Source organism: Notolepis coatsorum (assembly GCF_963971535.1).
Source record: "Notolepis coatsorum genome assembly, chromosome: 18".
In the NCBI taxonomy this organism is placed as follows: Eukaryota; Metazoa; Chordata; class Actinopteri; order Aulopiformes; family Paralepididae; genus Notolepis; species Notolepis coatsorum.
In genome coordinates, this window is record NC_140182.1 from 18,980,593 (window position 1) to 18,994,315 (window position 13,723).

A 13,723-nucleotide genomic window follows, 5' to 3' on the forward strand; every position below is an offset into this window, starting at 1 on the left:
TAGCTGTTAGCTTGTGCTACGACCATTGACATTAGCCGTGAGAATAGCAGGGGGTTCTGGCACTCTGACTACGACATCATATTTGACAGAAGATGTAGTCGGGCCTGCACCATGACAAGGCTCCGGCCATAGCTTCTTTTTGTCCCGCCAGCGAGAGGCCTTTCGTCAACGCGGAGACCTGTGTTGCGGCCTTTCGCCCTGCGTTCCTTGGTGCAGGTAAGACCCCACTCTTCCTTCCTTCCCCTCCCGAATGTTTTGTTAATAACGATGTTTTTTTCCAGGCAAAACATATGTTACTTCACAACATTTGGAGATACGACATGTGCTGTGTGTGAATTGTCTTGGTCGTTTGTGTAGCTTGGGTAGCGTTGGGCCGTTGGCCAAAGCTGTGTGGCCTGGTGTCAGTACCTGGCTAGCCTATTTAGCTGATGTCGGCCATTGGCTCCGAGTCCTTGCTACTTTGTTTTCTCTGGTATAGACCCTCTTCTCTTTGGATTTAAGTGTTGATCTTTGTCCTTTTGGATCTATGTATATTCATGTTGCCTTTGTGAAGTTATCTTTTCCTTCTGTTTTGTTCTTCCATTAAAAGTTGAATATCCTTTAGGGGCTCATCTTTGCTTATCTCTCTCATACATGCTCTCTCTCTAACACACACACACACACGACAAACACACATGCTCTCTCTCTCTCTCTCTCTCTCTCTCTCTCTCTCTCTCTCTCTCTCTCTCTCTCTCTCTCTCTCTCTCTCTCTCTCTTTCTAACACACACAGTCTGCCTATGGCGGCCTTTCTCGATGGCTAGGCTGTGCTCGCTGAGTCTGTACCTAGTCAAGGATCTTCAGTCACAGTGCTCAGGTATTCTGCCACTGTGTACTCTCTGTTTAGGGCCAAATAGCATTTCAATTTCTTTCCAATGTGTCTCTCTCTCTCTCTCTCTCTCTCTCTGTACACTGTATATTGACTGTAGAACGGGAGCTCTCTCTCGCTCTCTCTCTTGCTATATGTTGACTGTATCATGCCCAGCCTCGGGCAGCGCTATTATTTAAGAATATGTTGACTGTATGAAAAGAAGAAAAAAAAAGAAGAAAAAATATATATATATATATTTTTTTATTTTTATTTTATTTTAAATCTCGCACAGGGCCTCGCATTTCTCCCAGGCGGCCCTGGGAGGAGGGTCACGGTGTCAGAGACAGAGACACTGTAGAAGGACAGAGTGCCTGCCTTGTGATCCAGGTACACTCCTATCCTGGAGGACCGAGGGCTTGAGACTTTAGTCACAACACCATTGTGTCTGAACACGTAGCCTCCACTGAAGCAGCTCTGTAAACACCAGCAGGACTTGTTATTGTTTCCAAAGCCTGACTCAACACCTGTTCTTTTGATGTCTTTGTAACAGACTGCTGTCTGAACCCTGGAGCCGCTCCACTCTACTTCCCAGTAACAGCGTGCAGACTGACCCTCTCTGCACAACACCTGACTATACAGAGTGAATCTCTCAGGATGGTCAGTGTAGCCCTGGTTGTATCTTGCACGAGTCACCTTCCTGTTCTCCACTGACAGGGACAGGTAGTTGCTCACTGTGTTTGGGTCCAGGGAGAGGGGACAGGCGTCTGGGAGAAAAATACAGGACATCAAATCAGAGCAAATTGACCCTTTCACCGCCGCACTACCAAACGGTTAACCCTCTCACTGCGACAATACACAGAAGGTTAACCCTTTCACTGCCACACAACAGCAGGTTAACCCTTTCACTGCCACGCTACAGAAGGTTAACCCTTTACTATCACACTACCAAACGGTTAACCCTCTCACTGCGACAATACACCAAAGGTTAACCCTTTCACTGCCACACAACAGAAGATATTGTATATTTATAATTCTGTATGGGTTTGATATTGTGTATTTATATATCAATTATATCACTACTCCTACAAAAGGTTTTGATTTGATTTGATTTGATTTTAATTTGTCACGAACATAGAAACATAAAACAAGTTTAAAAAACAAAAAGGTAAATAGTCAAAGACTATTTCCATACAATAAGTGTTCGAGAAGGAACAAGGGGAAGTAAAACAACTTATCAAGCCCTGCCCCTTCCTTACAATATTTGACATTATAATTTAATAAAAATAAAAATAATATAACAAATAATAAAAAATAAAATAAAAGTACAGTACAGTTTTTTATATATCCAAATATCCAAATGAAAAAAAATAATAGGGTCACATTACTGCTCAAACTCCTCTCTCTTATTTCCATAAGTGCTTGTTTATAGCTACCTTTACTATTTCTTTCACTATTTTGGGCACTTTTACACAATTCCTGTGAGTTTATGGAACACCTCTGTAATTTTAAATTTTTTTTAATTCATTGTTTTGTATTTCTAATCAAGTCCTCAAAAACAGCATTTTTCTTAAGCCGTTTTGAGCCTCTGGGCTCCAACCACTGTGTGGAGAGTGAGAGTCTCAGCAGCTGAGTCTCTCTGAACTGTGTGGAGAGTGAGAGTCTCAGCAGAGTCTCTCTGAACTGTGTGGAGAGTGAGAGTCTCAGCAGAGTCTCTGAACTGTGTGGAGAGTGAGAGTCTCAGCTGAGTCTCTCTGAACTGTGTGGAGAGTGAGAGTCTCAGCAGAGTCTCTCTGAACTGTGTGGAGAGTGAGAGTCTCAGCAGAGTCTCTCTGAACTGTGTGGAGAGTGAGAGTCTCAGCATAGTCTCTCTGAACTGTGTGGAGAGTGAGAGTCTCAGCAGCTGAGTCTCTCTGAACTGTGTGGAGAGTGAGAGTCTCAGCAGAGTCTCTCTGAACTGTGTGGAGAGTGAGAGTCTCAGCAGAGTCTCTCTGAACTGTGTGGAGAGTGAGAATCTCAGCTGAGTCTCTCTGAACTGTGTGGAGAGTGAGAGTCTCAGCAGCAGAGTCTCTCTGAACTGTGTGGAGAGTGACAGTCTCAGCAGCTGAGTCTCTCTGAACTGTGTGGAGAGTGAGAGTCTCAGCAGAGTCTCTCTGAACTGTGTGGAGAGTGAGAGTCTCAGCAGAGTCTCTCTGAACTGTGTGGAGAGTGAGAGTCTCAGCTGAGTCTCTCTGAACTGTGTGGAGAGTGAGAGTCTCAGCTGAGTCTCTTTGAACTGTGTGGAGAGTGAGAGTCTCAGCTGAGTCTCTCAACTGTGTGGAGAGTGAGAGTCTCAGCTGAGTCTCTGAACTGTGTGGAGAGTGAGAGTCTCAGCTGAGTCTGAACAAAACAAAGGATATGGAGAGGGCTTCAGCGTTCTTATTTTGTTTCAGGTAGGTGCTCTTTGGATTAAATCCGGGGTAGGATTAGTTTATAGAAGAAAGGTTGAGATCCAAGGCAGCTCTACAATTTATTAAAAAGCCTTTAATAGGTGGCTTACATTATTTAGAAAAATCTTTTAAAAGTCCAACATGTTTCGGCCTACATGGCCTTCAGGGCTTCTTCTCAGCTGAGTCTCTCTGAACTGTGTGGAGAGTGAGAGTCTCAGCTGAGTCTCTCTGAACTGTGTGGAGAGTGAGAGTCTCAGCAGCTGAGTCTCTCTGACATCACAAATCAGCACATGTTCAGATGACTCAGTTCAGTGAGGGTGAATATTGTGAGAGGAGAATTGGAAGAATGCGCCAATATGAGAATTAGAGACATAGATCATATTAATATAAGTCCACATAGCTAGGAAACAATGCTAAACACTGAAAAAGGCCATTTATAAGATAGTTCCCCTTTAAATGTATTGATATTTTTGCTTAATTTTATATTCGCATCCAGACCATTCCAGAGTGATACCCCACAAACTGCAATACACATACTTTTAAGAGTTGTACGTACCGTAGGTTGCTTTAAAGCTAATGTCCCTCTAAAATTATAAACACTCTAGCCGTGATTTTTTTTTTAATGTTGCTTGGTAATTTGTTTTTTATTGCCAGAAACATAATTTGTGCAGATTTGAATTTGATTAAGTCCATGAATTTTAATGTTTGACTGCTTACAAACAGACTATTTGTGTGATCTAAATATCTACCGTGATGTACTATCCGTATGGCTCTTTTTTGCAGTGTGCATATCTTTTGTAAGTTGCTTTTATAAGTATTTCCCCAGATTTCAACACAATATGATAGATATGGTACAATGAGTGTGCAATATAATGTATATAGAGTTTTCTGATTCAGGATATGTCTTGCCCAGTATACCAATACTTCTCGCTAACTTTGAACACAAATATTTTATGAGTTTAAGAGTTTATGGTCTATTAAGACCCCTAGAAACTTGTTTGTATATACTCTCTCAATTTTCACTGGCTTTTTTTTTATGTGGTTATCTTTTCTTAGCACACCCATTTGTGTCAGGCTAGAACATTCTGCAGGCGTTGGATAGAACACTGCAGGCGATGGATAGAACACTGCAGGCGTTGGATAGAACACTGCAGGCGATGGATAGAACACTGCAGGCGTTGGATAGAACACTGCAGGCGTTGGATAGAACACTGCAGGTGTTGGATATAACACTGCAGGCGTTGGATATAACACTCTGCAGGCGTTGGATAGAACACTGCAGGCGTTGGATAGAACACTGCAGGCGTTGGATAGAACATTCTGCAGGCGTTGGATAGAATATTATAGACGTATATTTACCTGTCAGTAGTGTGATAGTAAAGGGTTAACCTTCTGTAGTGTGGCAGTGAAAGGGTTAAACACACAACCTCTATTATGTCAGAGTCTGTCCGTCAGCCGACACACGACAACACAAGTGATGGAAAGAGGTCATGGTGGAACTCACTTTTTAGGAAGTCCTCTCTCGTCATGGACTCTGGTGGAAGTAGAACAGCCACTGGAGAAACTAGAGACACAAAATATCAGTCACAGCATATTATGAATGAATGATTTTATTTTTCTCTTACTCTTTTACAAAGCATATAGAACATTTAAAAAACGAGAAGTAAAAATGACCAAAAAGGTGTAGGCTGAAGGCGAGGCTTATAATTGCCTATCCCCTTTTTACATTACATTATTTACACACTGAAGAGTTTATCGCCGGGACGTTAGCCCCCCCCCTGTCCACCCGGGCTGGGTGATGTCCCAGGGATTGCTCAGCAGACGGCTGATGGACCCCACGACTCGGCTATAGACGCCTCCCCACCGGCGCCTGCTGATGAGGAGACCTCTGGCCGCGGGGCCCAGGTGGACCCCGTTCCTGCGGGTATCTCCCTGGGCGCACCGCTCCCGGTGCCGCAGTCGCTGCCCCAGCCCACTCGGCCGGGCCGCGTGAGGAGGCCGCCTACACGCTACGAGCCCGAGTCCGGCAGTTGGATACGGGACTGAGACCGTTAATCTATTCCGGTTCATAGCTTTCCGGTCTGGGGGGGATGAAGAGTTTATCGCCGGCCACTAGGGGGCAGCGTCTCATTAGTATTGCCGACCGGCTTTGTTTTGTTTTGTAGTATTGCCGAGCGGCCATTTTGTTTCACTTAATGTGAGTCTGTTTATATCACTATTGAGTGTTTATGTACATTATATAGCGATATATATATATATGCATTATGATAGTGTTGTCATGTCATGCATTTATGTTGGTACTTTGTCAGCTTATTTCGCTGTCCTTTGTTCTGTTTCAGGGTGTCGTCATCCTTGTCATTAAATACTAAAACTGACATCGAGGAGTGCATTTCTTCACACACAAAAAAATATATACAAAAAATAAACATAATTTAGTACATCATTTGCAAAAAAAAGTCTACAAAGTTTCATGTACAAATCGTATGCACATTTATTTATCATTTTTTTTCACGATTTGAATACAGTTATGTTATAATAAAATATAATTAGGATAATAATAAGGTTTTATATTTATGTATCACCTTATATTTGAATAATTTCTTAAATGTATGTAGCGAACTACACATTTTTACTTCTTTGTCAAAGTTATTCCATAGTGTTGCCCCTTTAACATGCAGATGTACATCGACTTTTTATATTTGTCCTTGCCTTTGCGATATCGAATACACAAGTTCCCCTAAGTCTATACTGGCTCTCTCTAGTTTGGAACAACTCCTGAATGCAACTTGGAAGTGAGTGCTTATGTGCTTTGTACATTATTATTGCAGCGCTAAGATCGATAAGATCTTCCCATTTTAAGGTATTTGATTTAATAAAGAGTGCGTTTGTCGGTTCATAGTAATCAGCTTGATTCACAATTCTTATGGCTTTCTTCTGCATTATGAACATTTGGTTAATGTTTGTTTTATATGTGTCCTACCGTCCTGTCTCTCTTCTCTCCTTCCTTTCTAAAACACTTGAACGTGCTGTATCCAACCAACTTACTGCTTATCTCTTACAGAATGACCTCCTAGACCCTAATTAGTCAGGCTTCAGAACTGGTCACTCCACAGAGACAGCCCTCATTGCGGTCACAGAGGCACTTCACTTAGCAAAAGCGAAAGGCCTCTCCTCTGTCCTGATTCTCCTAGATCTATCTGCAGCCTTCGACACAGTCAACCACCAGATCCTCCTCGCGGCCCTCGCAGGAATGGGAGTGGCTGGCTCTGCGCTGACATGGTTGTCATCATACCTCAATGACCGCTCCTACCAAGTGTCATGGAGAGGGACCCTGTCGGCCACCCGCCCCCTGCGGACGGGTGTCCCCCAGGGCTCGGTTTTAGGACCCCTTCTCTTCTCCCTCTACACTAAATCACTGGGTAACATTATCACGTCTCATGGCTTCTCCTACCACTGTTATGCCGACGATACTCAACTCTTCCTCTCCTGCCCTCCCTCAGATATCCACGTCTCTGAGCGGATCTCGGCCTGTCTGTCCGACATCTCCGCCTGGATGACGACCAACCACCTCAAACTGAACCTAAGCAAAACAGAATTGCTCCACCTGCCGGCCAAATCCTCCCCCCTGACCGACCTTTCCATCACAGTAGAGAATGCAGCTGTGACCGCGTCCCCGACCGCCAAGAACCTTGGTGTTGTCCTCGACGACCAGTTGAACTTCTCTGCTCACATCGCAGCGACAACCAGAACCTGCCGATTCCTCCTGAGCAACGTCAGAAGGATCCGCCCCTTCCTGACAAAAGAAGCCACCCAACTCCTCGTCCAATCAACAGTCATCTCCCGCCTCGACTACTGCAACGCACTGCTCGCTGGCCTCCCGGCCACTGCCACTAAGCCTCTTCAACTCATTCAGAACGCAGCGGCCCGCCTGATCTCAAACCTACCGAAGTCGGCCCATGTCACCCCACTTCTTAGGGACCTGCACTGGCTCCCCATTGCTGCACGAATCCGCTTCAAGGCCCTCGACCTAGCATACCGTGCGGCAAAGGGAACTGCTCCCGCGTACCTCCGGTCAATGGTCTCTAACTACACACCCTCAAGACCCCTACGCTCTGCATCTTCTGGCCGCCTCAGACCTACTCCTATCCAAGCTCCGGGAGAGTCATCAAAGAGAAGTCGCCTATTCTCAATCCTTGCCCCACAATGGTGGAATGAACTACCCACCCCAGTTAGGACAGCCGAAACACGTCCAATCTTTCGCCGTCGACTAAAGACGCACTTCTTCAACCATTATCTGAATTAAAAAAAGAATAGAGAAAAAAAAAAAAAAAAAGAAAAAAGTTATCTAACCCTAACTAACCATACTGTCATGCACTTGTCCTAATAAACTAACCTACACTGTAGCACTCAACACTTTGATGAACATTGTTACTCAGCTGATAGAGTTGTGCCCTTCCTGATGGCTTGTCGTACAGAACTTGTAAGTCGCTTTGGATAAAAGCGTCAGCTAAATGACTAAATGTAAATGTAAATGTATGTGTTTCCCCATACCTCCACACAGTACGTTATGTATGGAACTATGAGCGAACAGTACAATAAATAGAGTTGTCAACATGGATGAAACAATAGAGCTCATCACTTATTTCTGATTTGCTCCTTGAGCTGTTCCAGAGGTCCTGACGAGTGGGTTCACAGGGAGGCTTATTCTGGGTTTATATTGTGATGTCACTTGTCTTTATTTATTTGTATGCATCTATCTCTCACTCTTTAGTTCTGTTATCTGTTGCTATTTGATTGGATTGATTAATTGGTTGAATCATTCATTCATCCATTGATTGCAATTTCTATTAGAGTGTCATTAAACATGTAATTAAATTCCATTTCACACAAACAAAACATTCTGCTACCTCCCCCCCCAAGCTTTACAAAGTCCCTTTCCTAAAACATACTTTCATGATCCATCTAAACAAAATAAATGAGAAGAAATAGATAACATCTTACTGAAATAATGGGCCTCATACCATGAAGCGATATAAGAACAGATTTCGTTCTTAACTAGCATTTCCTCTTACTTTGTTCTTACCTGGGATTCAGCAAAGTTCTCTTATTGTTGCTTTTTTCTCAGGCAAGAACAAATGATAAGAGTGGTCGAGAGCACTCTTACCGAAATAAGAAACTCTTACCCAAAATAAAAATAAAATAAAAAAGCATACCATTGCTTAATTGCCCCCAAATACGACTTTAAAAATACAGAACTTTTCAATAATAATTATTATTATTATTATAACTTATTGCGTGCGTTCTATCTGAAATGGATTATATATTGCTGTTAGAACAGTTATGCTCTGGCCGCCCAGGCCATTGATTGATTGAAGATTTTATTAACAGATTGCAGAATGGGTACAATACAGTAGGGCTCAATACACACAATTGTTAACACAATCGCGGCCACTGGGATGAGTCTAATAAATCTCTAGAGGACCAGCAAATGTAAACAGACGTGGGGCTGTTTGTAGAGCTAAATCTATACTTTATAGTATTGCTATCTGTCCATTCTCATTGTCAATTGAGACCATAAACCGTCCCTTCAAAATGGCTTAAAGAAAAAAAAATGCATCAATACGTTCTCATTTTATAGTGCCGTGAATATAAGTGTTATACAGGATTTCGGCTAGGATATTTCCTGGAAGGCGAGATACAGGCCGCTAAGCTACTACCGTTATATCCAATGGCATTTCCGTTATACATATGCTACAGAAATAATTCAAACTGCATATGATCGGCACGATCCTCAAGCATGTATGCATGAAAGGGGGGGGGAGGGGGCGGGGGATGTCGTTTCTGATTATTGATTACCAATAACCGTGTTAGCCTCATTAGCCTCATTCATTGATCGGATGGATGGCTATCAAAACAATGCCCGATCGGGATGTACTTTACGTGAAAAAGATCTTACCGTGGGCCGGTGGGATTCCCCGAGCATTTCCCCGTTATCGATCGCCATCTGGTAGATCGATATGTCCATTGGCTGATGATAAATCCCCTTATTGCATAGTGAAATCTGCGATCCAAAACGTAATCCAAGCTACATGCTGCACATCCAGAATCGAGCTAACTAGAAACTCCATTGAAAGTAAAAAAAAAAATAGTCCACCGTTCAGCCACAGGGCACACTCCATTATCGCGACAGCGCCCCTAAGAGGATCTGGCCGGTAATGCACATTGGCGAATTCAAAGAGTAGGGAAAATCGCCAGGGCCGCTCGGCGACCTTGAATAGGTTATTAAAATGGAATAAAAGCCAAAACAACTTGCCACAGATATATCCGTCCTTCTGTCCACAACGGGTGGAATCGAAACACGGAGATCTCCATGCTTGGGCGGGATTGTGTTAAGGGGATGCAGACCAGAGAAAGACTTTCGTCTTGTTTACATCAGGGTCCCCCATTTTCAATTCATAATGACATTTATGACATACACAACATACAGATATACAGATATATATATCATGACATTTATGACATGACATACAGATATGCAGTACTGTATACATAGCCTAGAACGCATATTTAGAGATTGTCTATATCAGTGGTTCCCAAACTTCTGTTTTATGCGGACCACTAGATTGTTATCAAGAACATTTGCGGACCACCTCGTATGCAAACAGTAAAACATAAATAAATAAACAACTGACTTAAATCTAGTAATACACGAGACCCTCTTCTTGGACCAAGTAAGGTTTCGTCGATAATCCAATGTACAGTTACCCCCACCCCGCCGACCCCACCCACCCACCCACCTCCAATGTACAGTTCCCGCCCCCCATACCACCTACCCAACCCCCCCCCCCCCACCTCCTCCAATGTACAGTTTCTTCGTCAAATGTATATACTCTTCTTCTTTTTTTTTTACTCTTTTTGTATCACAAACAGTACTGTATTTGTAAATCTGGTGTGTCATAAATATATAGATGTAGCAGTACTGTCTATCTGTATGTCATGTATGTCATATATGTTATGATGAATTGAAAATGGGGGACCCTGATGTAAACAAGACGAAAGTCTTTCTCTGGTCTGCATCCCCTTAACAATTGTGTGTATTGAGCTGTACTGTATTGTACCCATTCTGCAATCTGTTAATACAATTTTCAATCAATCAATCAAGACCCGCGTTGCGGGCACTGCATTCCGTTCTAAGAATGGATTTGAGAGAGATGTGTCAGTCATCAGGCTATATATGCAGAGATATTCAGACTCTAGATATATTTGCAGAGCCAGATGAGATGAGGCAACCTGTGTGATTGGCTCTTGACAACGCACAGTCGTTCAGTATTGACAAAGCCTACAGTACTTTGCTGGAACGATTCATTTTGCACGTACTGTATACAGTACGTGTGTATGCGCGCACTGCGGGAGGTGGCCAGAAGCGCGCAACTAGCCAACTACTATTATATTACTACTATATTAATACAGTCTATTCCACTATATAGCTATAGGTGCTGTATGATGACAATACATTTGATTCCTATCAAATTTTGATCCAGCGCTTGAATACGGCCGGGGGATCCGCTCATATACAATGCAGACCCATGGCTCTCGTATTATAATGAGCCTGCGAGGCGTGTCTCTGTATGCAAATGACTTGTGCGAGAATGCGCATCCAGTTTAGAATGAGTGGGATTCACTATTCAAAAAACCTGGGTAAGAACAGATTTGGACTTTAAGAACGGCTTGATGAATGTGGCGGTGGCTTTTCTTATTGTTCTCTTAACAGACAGGTAAGCAAGAATATAAGAAAAATAATAAGAGAGTATTGTTGAATGAGGCCCATTATTTATATGTTATCATAGAACCTGCTGGAGTGTAGCCTGCATTGACAGTCATGTTTTACGATATATTCATCTCACCTTCTCCTGAAATCTTCATGTTTTACAAGAGTGTATATATTCATCACCTTCTCCTGATATCCATGTTTTACAACAGTGTATATATTCATCACCTTCTCCTGATATCTTCATGTTTTACAACAGTGTATATATTCATCTCACCTTCTGCTGATATCTTTGGCCACGTATCCTTCAGGATGTTCTTCAGTTCGTCTCTCAGCTCAGAAACAGCATCACTCACATTCCTGAAGTCACGTAGAGGATGGACAGCGATACTGGGTAAGTCTGGAGATACACTGGGACTGGAGAAGGACTGGAAACCCTGGATAGAGAGAAATTATATTAAACAAAGAGAGACAGACACTGTAACAGTACTGTATATCTGTATGTCATGTACTGTATGTCATAAATGTCCTGATTAGATTAGATTTTTATATCTGTATGTTGTGCATGTCATAAATGTCATTATGAATTGGAAATGGGGGACCCTGATGTAAACAAGACAAAAGTCTTTCTCTGGTCTGCATCCCCTTAACAATTGTGTGTATTGAGTTGTACTGTACCCATTCTGCAATCTGTTAATTAAAGTTTTCAATCAATCAATCAATCAGACTCATTTGAAAATCACCTACAGTAAAACTGTAGTATTTCTGTGTTTTTTTTGCTTCAGATGTACTATCAGAGGTACTATCCCCAGGCCATCAGGCTGCTAAACGAACAATAATCGCTAAACGAACAATAATCACTATGCAACAACCATCAAATGCACACAGCACACACACCCACACGCACACACTCACTCAAACAAACAACACACTGCAGCACCCACTCTCCACACTTTAGATCACACAAACACACTTACACTTTATATTTATTGATAAAGGATTTGCACTACAACTCGTACACCTACTGTGAATTGTACCTAAATTGCACCTCGTCCCATTTCTCCATTTCTGCCTTGCACTATATAGTATTGTATATTAGTACACTGCACAGTATTGTATATTGTATGGTAACTACGTCTATTCTGCATCGAACGTTGTACATATGTCTAAACTGAACACTGTGACCTCATTTTTTACTTCTAATTTTACTATGTTATTTTATTTCATACTTATCTTGTCTTGCACAGTCTCTGGAGCGCAACAGTAAGAAGCATTTTGTATAAAAGTATTCTGTACTTCTGTATGACAACTATTAAAGAAACTTGAAACTTGAACTTGAAATGGCTGTAGAAATACTATAGTGAATCACTATAGAAATAACCATATACATAGTATTTCTTTGGTAAAACCACAGGAATACTAGTGTTTCACCGTACATTTATATTGACTTTACTACTGAAAAAAGTACATGGGCAGTCACAGAAATGTAAACGTAGATATAGATGGTTTAAATATGAAAGGCATATTCAGTAGAAACAGTTAGTCCTAACCATCGGCGTATTTAGACCACTATCACTAGGGCCCGAGCCCTAGTGATCATAATTTGGGCCCCAGTGATTACATAATAATTCTTATTTTTTTTACTTCGCTTTGAAATATTATAGTGAAATATTTTGCACTGTTTTTGATTTATCTTGTTGAAATCCTCCAACAGGCTCTTTTTTGTAGGTTGAATAGTTTGCACACCCCTATGACAGAGGCTGAGCATACATGGTACATCCCACCAGCTGACTGAGTCAGCTGGCAGCGCAGTTGAGCCAGGTGAATGAATGAATGAATGAAAACTTTATTTAACAGATTGCAGAATGGGTACAATACAGTACGGCTCAATACATACAATTGTTAAGGGGATGCAGACCTGAGAAAGACGTTTGTCTTGTTTCCATCAGGGTCCCCCATTTTCAATTCATATAGACATATATGACATACATGACATACAGATAGTCAGTACTGCTACATCTATACATTTATGACATACCAGATTTGCAAATACAGTACTGTTTGTGATACAGAAGGAGTCAAGAAAAGGGAGTATATACATTTGACGTAGAAACTGTACATTGGAGGAGGTTGGGTGGGGGGGGTTGGGTACATTGGGATATTGACAACCATACTGGGTAATTTACATTGGAGGTGGTTGGGGGGGGGGGGGGGGGGGGGCGGGGGGCACACTGTATAAACAAGTAACACTGTACATTGAGGGGGGGGGGGAGGAGACACTGTACAAACAAACACAAATGTACATTGAACTATTGACAAAACCATACTAGGTAAATGACTGTACATTGGAGGGGGTTGGGTTAGGATATTTACAGGGGCCAGTGTTGAATTGCAGTCTCCCGTAGGTGTCCCTTGAGAGAGGTTTTGAAAGTGGGTAGTGATCCACATTCCTTTACAGCTTTGGGTAGGGCGTTCCACATTGATGTGGCATAATTGCGAAACGTGTTTAGTCCCTTATTTGAGCCGAATCTGGGTTTAACATGATTTGTGGAGCTCCCTCTGGTGTTGTGATCGTGGTATTCACTGACCTTTGGGAAGTATTTTGACATGTACATGGGTACCTTGGTCGTGTAGTGTATCTTGTAGACCAGGCCCATTGCAAGTTGTTGTACTCTGTCGTC

The 13,723-nt window shown here is 42.3% G+C and overlaps 1 long non-coding RNA gene across 1 annotated transcript; it reads right to left on the reverse strand.

Annotated features, from left to right (window-relative positions):
- Positions 1-1,507: 1,507 nt before the first annotated feature.
- LOC311244677 lies at positions 1,508-11,756 on the reverse strand. Its single transcript, XR_014620710.1, has 3 exons — positions 11,320-11,756; positions 4,779-4,838; positions 1,508-1,612 (listed from the first exon to the last, which is right to left on the reverse strand). It is a non-coding gene; the product is annotated as an uncharacterized lncRNA (long non-coding RNA).
- Positions 11,757-13,723: the final 1,967 nt, after the last annotated feature.